This window comes from Castor canadensis, chromosome 2, assembly GCF_047511655.1.
Source record: "Castor canadensis chromosome 2, mCasCan1.hap1v2, whole genome shotgun sequence".
NCBI classification, from domain to species: Eukaryota; Metazoa; Chordata; class Mammalia; order Rodentia; family Castoridae; genus Castor; species Castor canadensis.
In genome coordinates, this window is record NC_133387.1 from 185843349 (window position 1) to 185853462 (window position 10114).

Consider the following 10114-nt stretch of genomic DNA (forward strand, 5'->3'; position numbering starts at 1 on the left):
TAGGTTCATGGGGCTCTGCTCTGGTGTTATCTGTTTTAATTCCGTCTGAGATGAGATGCGGCACTTGTCAGCAGAGGCGGCTGATGATGTCGGTACACCTTGCTGAGCACAGGTCACGGTGGCCTGCAAGCCTAAATTGGGTGGTTCAGCCGAGGAGCGTCCTGCTGCTGAGTGGGAGGACTAGCGGATAACCCTGGTGCCCACATCTAGCTGCTGGGTGTTATGCAGATGATACGCTGGGCTGGTCCTTTCCGGTTTAACTATGGCCTTGTCCTGATCTGCTTCTTGGGCATTTATGGGTCCAGCTGAAGCTGTCAGCTTTCTGAGACCTGTCTTGCAAAATGCTGTTTCTGAAGGTCACCAAGCGTCAGTGGCCCTCAGTTAAGCATTATTTTCCTTGCCAGCCCCACAGTATTTGCCACCATTAACTCCTGTTTCTTTTTACAAATACCTCCATTTGTTCTGCAGCACTCCTTGTTCCTTTTTGGACAGCTTTATGTGGTGGCACTGGGACTGGCTCCTTTTCCTACAGCTAAATGTTTCCCAATGCTTCATTCTTGGCCATTTTCCCCTCCGTGTCTGTAGGCTCTCTTTGGTCCTCTACATCTCATTCACTTCACTAATGTCAATATTGGCATAATTGCTTTTTTTTTTTAATCTATCTATCTATATAAATTCCTGAAATGCATTGCTTGCTATCTTCTGGAATCCCACTGCCTTCTCAAATTCCTCTTGTTTAAGACAGAACTTAGCTCCAGTTTCCTCCCCATCTCAATTTCCAAATATACTGAAAAGGCACAACCCAAAATTAGAAAGATTGACTTTGCAGCCACTGCCAAAAGAAGCCCCCTTAATCAATTCCTTCATGTTTATTTTCATAGCTCCCTGTTATTCTCTGAGGCAGCCCCAGACCCAACTCTCTGCAGACATGACCATCTTCTTTCTACTTCGGTGGCTGCCACCATCTCTTACCTTTCTAATGAAACATTTCCTGTCTCTGGACTGCTCATTACATGGCTTGGGGTCAGCTAGCTATTTATTCCTTTATGACATTGTCCATAACCCCTCTGTCCAGCCACACAATGGAGATGGATTTATCTTCCTCAAACACTGTTCTGATCACTGCCTGGCTCCAAACCTGCTTTAAAACCCAAGATTCATTGGCCTGCTGGTCTTGGCACCTTCTCCCCTTGTGAGTCCTAAGTTACCAGCAACCCCAGTCTGCAGTTTCTCTCTCCTAAGAATATTTTATGTTGTTTTTGCATTTCTCTCTTCCCATATCCATGCTTTTGAGATATTACTCACCTTTTACATTCATTTCTGAAGATGAAATCTTCCTGACCCTTTGCTTTATCAGAACTATCACTATTCTTTGAGATTTATAGTGTTCAGTTTTGTGTAGTTTTATTTGTGTATCCATTTCATCACTCCACTAGACTATAAATACTGATGGTATTAGGAGATATATTTATATATATATTTTCCATTTTGTATGCCACTTAGCACGTTACCATGCACGTATATGTTAGAAGCCCAGTTAATATTTGTTGAATGGATTAATGAACACCTACATTGAAATTGTACTTAGGTTAGCAGGCTAACCTGAAGTTACTAAAGATTTTTTTCCTACTAAAGATCTTTTGTCTAATTGTTTTGGTGTCTTTCTACTTAGCGATGCAAATTAGTTTAGGTTCATAGGCCCACAACCTGAAATAATTTGTACTTGAAAGAAACCAGGCTTGTGGTTGTAGAAGGATTTTAGTACAAGAAAAATTGGAAACATAGAGCCAGTGACTAGTTGTCGGTATAAGTGCTGTGCTTTTTTTTTACTTTTTCTTTTTTTTTTTTTTTTTCTGGCACATGGGCAACAGAAGGTTTCTTTTATTTCTCGGTAACCCAGGCCAGAACATGACAGTACTGTGAAAAGGGCTGAGATGGGGAAAATAAGAGACATGAGAGAAAGAATTTTGTCTATGTTAATTACTCAGTATATAGCTTTATCCCATTGATGGCTATTGTCATTTCTGCTTTATTGTCACTTTAAAAAATTGTGGTGACAATATATTTAGAAATCTTCAGAGAACATTATGTAAACCCAGTAGTGAAAGGTTAATGCATGGCTTTTTAGACTTACAGCACTTGGTCACTTGTGGGAGAGGATTTTGTCAAACCAGTAAAGCTGTGTGTAGTTGAGTTGTATTGTTTCGGGCTATTTGTAAATACTGTATCGTGTGACACACTTAGAGCACCTGGAAAGTCTGGCCTTTGGGACTGATCTGAAGAGCTATTTACAGTTGTGGCAAACCAATACTCATGGCCAAAGGGAAAAGGTCTGCCTTGAGAGTCAACTTAAATTAAAAGGGCTGGTGTGCAGCTTCCTCAACCCTTGGGTAACCTCACTGAGCCAGGGGAAAAGATTGACAAGCTTCAGAAAGCCTGACTGTGGAGTGAGGAGGGGCTACTATAGAGACAGAATCTTCTTTCTGAACCTATCTGCTAAGGTGCCAGTCATTCACCTTAGCTGCTTTGCAGGTACCAGAGTACCTGAGTATACCCACAGTTCCAAAATTTAAATCCTGACAGTGGGAAATCAGTAGAGGGTTTAATAGAAGGTTAAACAAATTATACATAAGCACACAGAAGTAGTCTGGCCTGAGTATGGAAAGGCCAGAGTCTGAGTGTTCTGGTGAAGTCCTAGGAGGTAATTTATTTTTAAAATTTATTGAACCCACTGAAGCATAAGTGTGAGGATAAGAGAAACCATACACACATGTGGTCCAGAATGAAATTCTTCAGATTTCTGAGATGGTTGCAAGTAGTGACTAAGCCATTTTAAATTAACTTTGTGTGTAAAGTCTTTCTGGTTTAGTCCCTGAAGGTTTACTACTGGTGGAGTGACAACTGGTCAGTGCTACCCAATGCTACTGTGTGACTGGACTGCCAGGAAGGAAATAAGACCTCCTTATCTCATCCCTCATCCTTCATGTGAGCTCATGCTCTCTCATGATCTCTCTCTCTCTCAAATAAAGGGGATGGCGAAGGAGATCTCTGCATTTCTTTTTTCATCCTTCATCTGAGCTCATGATCTCTCATGATCTCTCTCTCTCTGAAATAAAGGGGATGGCAAAGGAGATCTCTGCATTTCTTTTCTGGGGAGAAAGGCAGGTCCAAATTAATTTTTTTTCACCATGTGTTTTCTCCCTGGAAAATGTAACTGTGATGTTCTAGCTATATATTTTCATGTTTTAAAAGTATAAAACTGCATCAAGTGAATAGATTCTTTTTGGTCATAAAGTTATTTGTGCAAGTTAGGCCTTTTTGTTGTGGGGTAAGTGTAATACATTGGTAGTGGAGAGTAATCTACCAGTAAGATCTAATCAGAGGAAGAATCTAAAGGAATCAGACCAGAGACAATTCAGTGAGTGGAATACAGAAGTGCATTGTGCAGCAATAACACTCCTTTCCATTCATTATTGCAGTTATAATTATGGAACCCAGCATAGTTAATTGGCACGGTGTACTCTTCTCTGCTGAATAGATTGCATTGTTCCTGTTTAAAAAACACTTATGCATCATGAATCCATGCACATGTTGCTCTTTGGCTCTCGAGAGGGTTCTTTGTTTACATGATGAGTGATTAACAGAATTGTGGAGCTTGCAGTGCGTCATATGTAAAGATGAAGCAAAAACTCTGCTTTAACTTTGAAGGGCTTTGATTAATTAAAAAAAAATCTATTAGATCTTTGTGAAAATGTATGTCTTAACTTAGAAATATGTAAATGAAAAAGCAGTCAAGTTTGATATCTGGGCTATTCTTTTATCTGAGCCAGAGGACCTGTTAAAGCAAATGATGTCTGGTGAGATGTTATTGGGGCTTGTGTGTATGTATATGTGTGTGTGTGTGTGTGTGTGTGTGTGTGTGTGTGTTTGTGTGTGTTAGAATTTGAGCCTCAGAAGTGTTATTCCTGAAGAAGTTTCTGGTTCCTGAACCCCTAGAAATGAGAGCAGTTCTAAAAGTGGACAGGAAGAAGAGACTTCATATAGGACTTGCCAGGGACCATCAGGAACATTTTGCTGGCTTGCAAGATGAAATGCAGGCGTGCAACAGGGACAGGGTATAATGTAATAATAGTAATAATTACAACTAGCTTTTACAAGTGCCTGCTGCCTCGCAAGTCCTGTGCTAAGAATGTGTTTTACATTCATTGTCTCATTTCATTCTCACAGCTATTCTGTTAACTACTAACATCCCCATTTTCCTGATGAGAAACCCAAGCCTTGGATAGATTGCACCATTTTCTTGCTTGATGATGACACAGCTAACAAAGCTGGGATGTCATCCCAATTGCCTTTTCTGTTTTTGGTGTTTGCTGCAGAATGTACTGGAAAGGCATAGCTCATTGTTTTAAAGCCTTTATAATTTTAGGTACATTGTTCTTCACTGCACATATGCATTTAAACTTTTGAAAATAGTCAGAGCCAAGTGTAGTTGAAGGACATCTCCAGAGACGTCAGTAACCCCAGAAAAACGGCCTGTGGACTCCATAGCCAAGGCTGACAAGGGAAGATGGAAGAGCACAGCCATGAGTATTTTCTGGCAGTGCCACAGGTAGACCTGCTGCTCCCGGATGCAAAAGGTCTCCAGTTCAATTTTTTGCTGGAATGGGTTCTTCACAAATAAAGATAATCCTTCATTTGATGTTTACTCACATGGATTCTTTCTGTATTCTGTACTGTCCTCATCGGGCTTTGTAATTTTTATATATTCTTGCCAGAATGCACTTATTCATTAGCTGTTTTTATTAGTGTTACGGTTGAGATGACATTTTCCATTCTAAACTCCAATTTTCTGTGGCTTTTAATTTTACAAAACAATTACCTATCGGGCTGAAACTCCTTAGGCTGGTTTTCCTACCAGAAAGGAGATTTGGGGGGAGGTTTCAAAGTCTGTTCCACTTTTCTTGGCAGCCCAGACATTTAGATTCATGTAAGTACTCTTTAAATAAAGTTGCAATTGCTTAATTATTCAAATAAACGGGAGCTGAATTTTTTAAGGATTTTCTGGCAAGACAAAAGGTTCTGTATTTCTCTCCTACCCCTCACTCAGAATTTTCAGTCCTGTTTGGTGCTGGCTAACTAAGAATGGATTTCTCAGCTGTGTTTTGATTATATCTTCAAATCCAGGGATATTTTTTAGAGCTTTGATTCAGGCTAAGTGCATGAATTTTAAAAGTCAAGTTGAAATTTTAGTTTATATCCAAATGCTTACTTTGAATAATGTCTTTTTAATATACATTATGATTAAAATGTACACATTTCTTTTACTATTTTTTGCATACATTAATAATGCAAAGGGGTTTCATTGTGATAATGCCATGGATTCATACAGTGTATTTTGAGCAAGTTTACTCCTCCATTCTCTTAGCCTCTGTCCCTCATTCCCCCATTATTCAAAGCATTTGGTGGATTTCTTGCTGTCTTCATACACCCCCCCCCACACATGCACACATACACACCAGTATATGTAATGTACTTTGATCCTCTTCACCCCCAGTACCCTTTCCTTTCCCTTCCACTGATCCTCTCCTCCACAGTCCCCCTTTTACATTCAAGCCCCATCACCACCACTACCACCACCACCATCATCATCATTTTACATCTAGATTCCATGTATGAGTAAAAACATTTTTTTTTTTGAGTTTGGCTTATCTCACTGAACATGGTGATTTCCAGTTCCATCCATTTTCTTACAAATGACATAACTTCTTCTTTATGGCTGAATAATACTCTGTGATGTATATATACCACATTTTCTTTAGACAAAGAAAAAGAGTTCATAGTTTGTGGGGCACCTTGGCTGATTCCACAGCTTGACTCTTGTGTTCAGTGCTACTGTGAACATGGGTGTACAGGTATTGGGGATACCTGTAATGTGAAAGGGAGAATAACAGGGTGGAAAGAATATAGTTTTGAAATTTGAAAGGCCTGGGTTTTGATTCTGACTCTGAAACTTAGATAGCTCTGTGACCTTAGCAAAATTCTTAACCTTTCTGTAGGTTTCTTCTTGGGCAGCTCACTTCTTAGTATTGTAGAGGAGATTAAGGCAATGAATAGAGAATCCTTTAACACAGTGCCTCATGTTTAGTTGGCACTGCATATGTGGTAACTGACATCTGCACCAGCCACTATGCTAACAGTTAGCATAGGGGGTATGACAGAGGTTCCTGTCCTTACAGAGCTGATGGTCTGGTTATGGCAAACATTTCAAGCAGAGGAAATAGTATAAGCAGAGGTGGCTTTAAAATCATGAAAACCCTTCAGTTCCTTGGAAATACATTAATGTTCCAGTGTGCCTAATCTTAGCATTAATATAATCAGAAATATCAAATTGATATGGTGTTTTTGAGGGTTATAATACACATGGCATACATTATTTCATTTGATCCTTGCAAAAATCCTATGTGGTAGTCAGGGTTTACCACCTCTGTTTTATAAGGGATTTGAGTGATTTACCCAAAACTACATAGCTAGTGGAAGATCCAGGATTAAAGTCCAGGTTTCTGCATTTCCTGTTCAGCACTCTTTCTGCTCTATCATTCACCTAGTCATATGTCTTATCTAGGTACCCAAGTGCTAAGCTTTTAATGATAATTTAATGAGATTTTTATAATGTTCTTTTTACTTAAACATTTTTACTTAAACTCATCTGACTTGAGATAAAATTATATAAAATCAAATTGATATAATACTTTAGCCTCTATATAGTCACTTGTGAAGGTGTAATTAAAAAACATTAAAGTGTAGTTATTTTTCCCCCAAGTATATAGACTCTAAATGTCAACTCCTAATTTTACTTTAGGTGCAGGTTTTTTTCTTCAAAAAAAATCAATGTCTTTTATAAGCCTTACAGAATGGGGAGACCACATAATTTTATATACATTCCAGAGTTGCTGCATATGCAGTTAATAGCCCCATCCACCCTGGTCTTATTTTTTATCTGCATTAGTGATTGTAATACATTTTTGAGGCTATTTTCTTTCAGGACCCACATTGGTTTCACTGTACCTGATTCAAACATTGAATTCTTGCTAAAACCATTCTAGATTATATCTCTTTTGCTACCATTGATTTCAAAAAGTAAATGCACAACAGGAAATTACCCATGGGCCTCACCACCCCCCAAATGTCTGTTCCCTTTGCTCTTTGGGATCCCTGGCACGATGCCAGTTGTAGGATGTTCAGCATGAAAGGGAAAGGCTGGGCTCCACTTCTCAAACAGTATTTACTTGAACCCCGGAGTCCTTTGGATCCTGCTAGTCATTGGCATTTCTGAATAAGAATGCAGAGCATGTCTGTGCTGTCAACTTGATCTTTGAACACGAATTTGCTGGGAATGGATAGAAATGTTAATGTACCAGCGATCTGTAAAATACTTCAGCATGTGGGTCAAGACAGATTAGCAGGGTCTTTCCTCTCCTGAGGAAGAGTTTTGGAAGGACTGTCCTCTTGGTTTTTGCAGGCAAGATACCTTAAAGTTCCTTTTAGTTAGGGAAGGCTCTGCTCAGATATGAGTGTTGGCCCCTCTGGTCACATTGCACATGTGGCTTTCCTGGACTCTTCGGGGATTTTCCTGAGGCGTTTGACTACAGAAACCAGTTTCACAGTTGTGAGTGTCATTGAACATTCCCAGGACTTCTTCCACATTTGGATTTCTTAGTACATCATTATTACTTACTATATATGGGAATTTTCTACTAGGGACTATATTTATATTGTCTTTGTGATCTTTTTGTCTTTGAAGTACTTCTATTCTTAAAGATACACCCACTTCCTCTCTATTTTTTCTTTTTTTTCTCTCAGATTGAAGATTTGTAAAGAAATACTTGGAGAATTTTGTTTTCAGTGAGAGTTGCCCATAATTTTTGAAGCTTCATGTATGAGACCTTTTGAGTTTTAACTTTGATTTTCAATTGGTTGAAAAAAGGGAAAGAAACTTTAAGCTAGTAGCTGAGATCTAAGAAGGGCTTATCATTTTAATAAAAAGAATATGAAGAAGAGTCCAGAAAGAGCTGACTTCTCCCTTGAGGCCTTTTCCAGATTCACTATCACCATGGAATGGAAGGAAGGTCTGACACTTGTTCACCAGCACTTCCAAGAAAGGGGAGGTTCTTATTTTATGAGCTGGAAAAAAGCTGGGAGGCAGAGAAATGGTCTCTTTCTAAAATACCAGATGGTGGGTCATAGACTTATCCCTTAATATAGATAGATGGACAGATGTAAGAGCCAGTAAGACATAAATAATTTAGAATGAAATTTGTCTAAAGGAATGGCCTTTGTCTCTAACTTGTAGTTCCTGACCTAAAATGAACTTGTGAAGGCACAAAGTTTTCTTGGCTTCACAAGGAGGAGATGGGGCCTTGACTGTGGCAGGTGGAACCTGACCTGTAATCAGAGCTGGCATGCATCTTAAGTCTCATCTCCTGCTGAAGTTTGGTGTGCCTTTTGGGTTATTTTGCAGAAGCTTTCAAAGAATTTGGAAGGTGATATGATGCAGGTCTTTCCATTTCTTAAGGTTACAGTGAAACTCTTTTCCTTGACCCTATGGCAAAACTAGCTTCTTAAGGTTTGAGAATGTTTTTAAAAATACAGTGCAAGAGAGAACATGAAACACTTTGTGAGAAATGCCTACTTGGCAAATTGTGATTCTGCCCCAAGAGGAGAAGTTTAGTTTACTTCCACCTTGATTTGCCTGGCAGGAAAGTATCTTTTGCAGATACTACTGAAGTTTTTCTTAAATTCCTCTGCTCTGAATTGTGTTTATGGGAGCCATTCATCTTTGTCACCTGCTTTTACTTCTGCTATTTTTAGCCAGGTGCCAAAGACCTTACAGCTTCCTCTAGTGCAGGATAAAGAATTAAGATCTGTTGTAAACAAAGGCTCATCACAGCATTTTTTTTTTTTCCTTCCTTCAGGTTTTCTTTTGAGTCAACTTTAATTGCTTAGAACCTGGAGGACGTAAGACTTTCTAGGAGAGGGACCTTTGCCAATTTTGCTTCCAAATGCATGGGAAGACAAGGTTCCCCCTCCCCACTGAACATTCTAGAAGAACTGACCAACAAAGGAACTACTACTAGTCTTCCATCCCTATTCTCATCTCACAATGATAAACTATAAAAAATAAAAATTAGGCAAAGTACCCTTCATGTCTAGGAGGTCATATCCTGTGAGTCAGTTCAGTTCATCCAGGAATATGCCAGTGTTTGTTTAGCACAATCAGTTAATCTTGGTACTAGAGAGTTCTATTATGTACATTTCATGTTTTAGGTTGCTGTGTGGGATAAATACCTACTTTTATGAGAGTTTACATCTTTGACTTGGAGTTGTGATAAGAAAGGAAGATAGGTATTTGGCATAACTGTTGCCCAGTTATGGGAAAACATGACTCCAGACACGTTGCCCATGATGAGTGCTTCCCTTTCTATGAGGCCAGTGTGTTTGAATCACAACCAGAGTAACTAGACAAGTTAATTAGGTAAAGCTAGTCTAAGTAATTGACTAATATAATTTTGTCATGCAAAGTGTTAGATGCCTATAGTTCAGTTTTTCCCTGTAAGAAATCGAGGATGCCTCCTTAATCATTTCTTCTACCCCCGTGTCAATCACTCCCACTCTGCCCCTTAAATATTGTTTTGGAGACTGAAATATGATAGATATTTCCCAGAAGTGGAATTTTTCACCAACATAAATTATGTGCCTTCATTTTTAAATGATGGAGAAAAATGTATAGTAAATTACTGTGTATGTATGCCTAGAGCCTAGAAATTGTATTTTATTCTACTCTTCTTCCAAGTTGAGTTTTGTGCTAGTCTTATTTTTACCTTTCCATCTATGTTTGCAGGGCTGCCTGTTTCCCCCAAGTGTTAATGTAAACACATTTTATTTTGAGACAGATCAGTTCACTTCCCTCTGGAAATCCATCCCTATAATGTGGTAAACCTCAATATAACTCTCCTGTCCGAATGACATTTCATAACTGTGTACAAATCAAACATACTGTTGATATTAAATGACAACATTTAATGCCTGTGTCAACAATTCACTTAAGTCTCATTTC

General features: G+C 38.9%; 1 protein-coding gene across 6 annotated transcripts in view; it reads left to right on the forward strand.

Annotated features, from left to right (window-relative positions):
* The window catches only part of Cadm1 (cell adhesion molecule 1), a 317257-nt gene that overhangs the window by 38212 nt on the left and 268931 nt on the right, over positions 1-10114 (forward strand). The gene's annotated exons all lie outside the window — the stretch shown is intronic.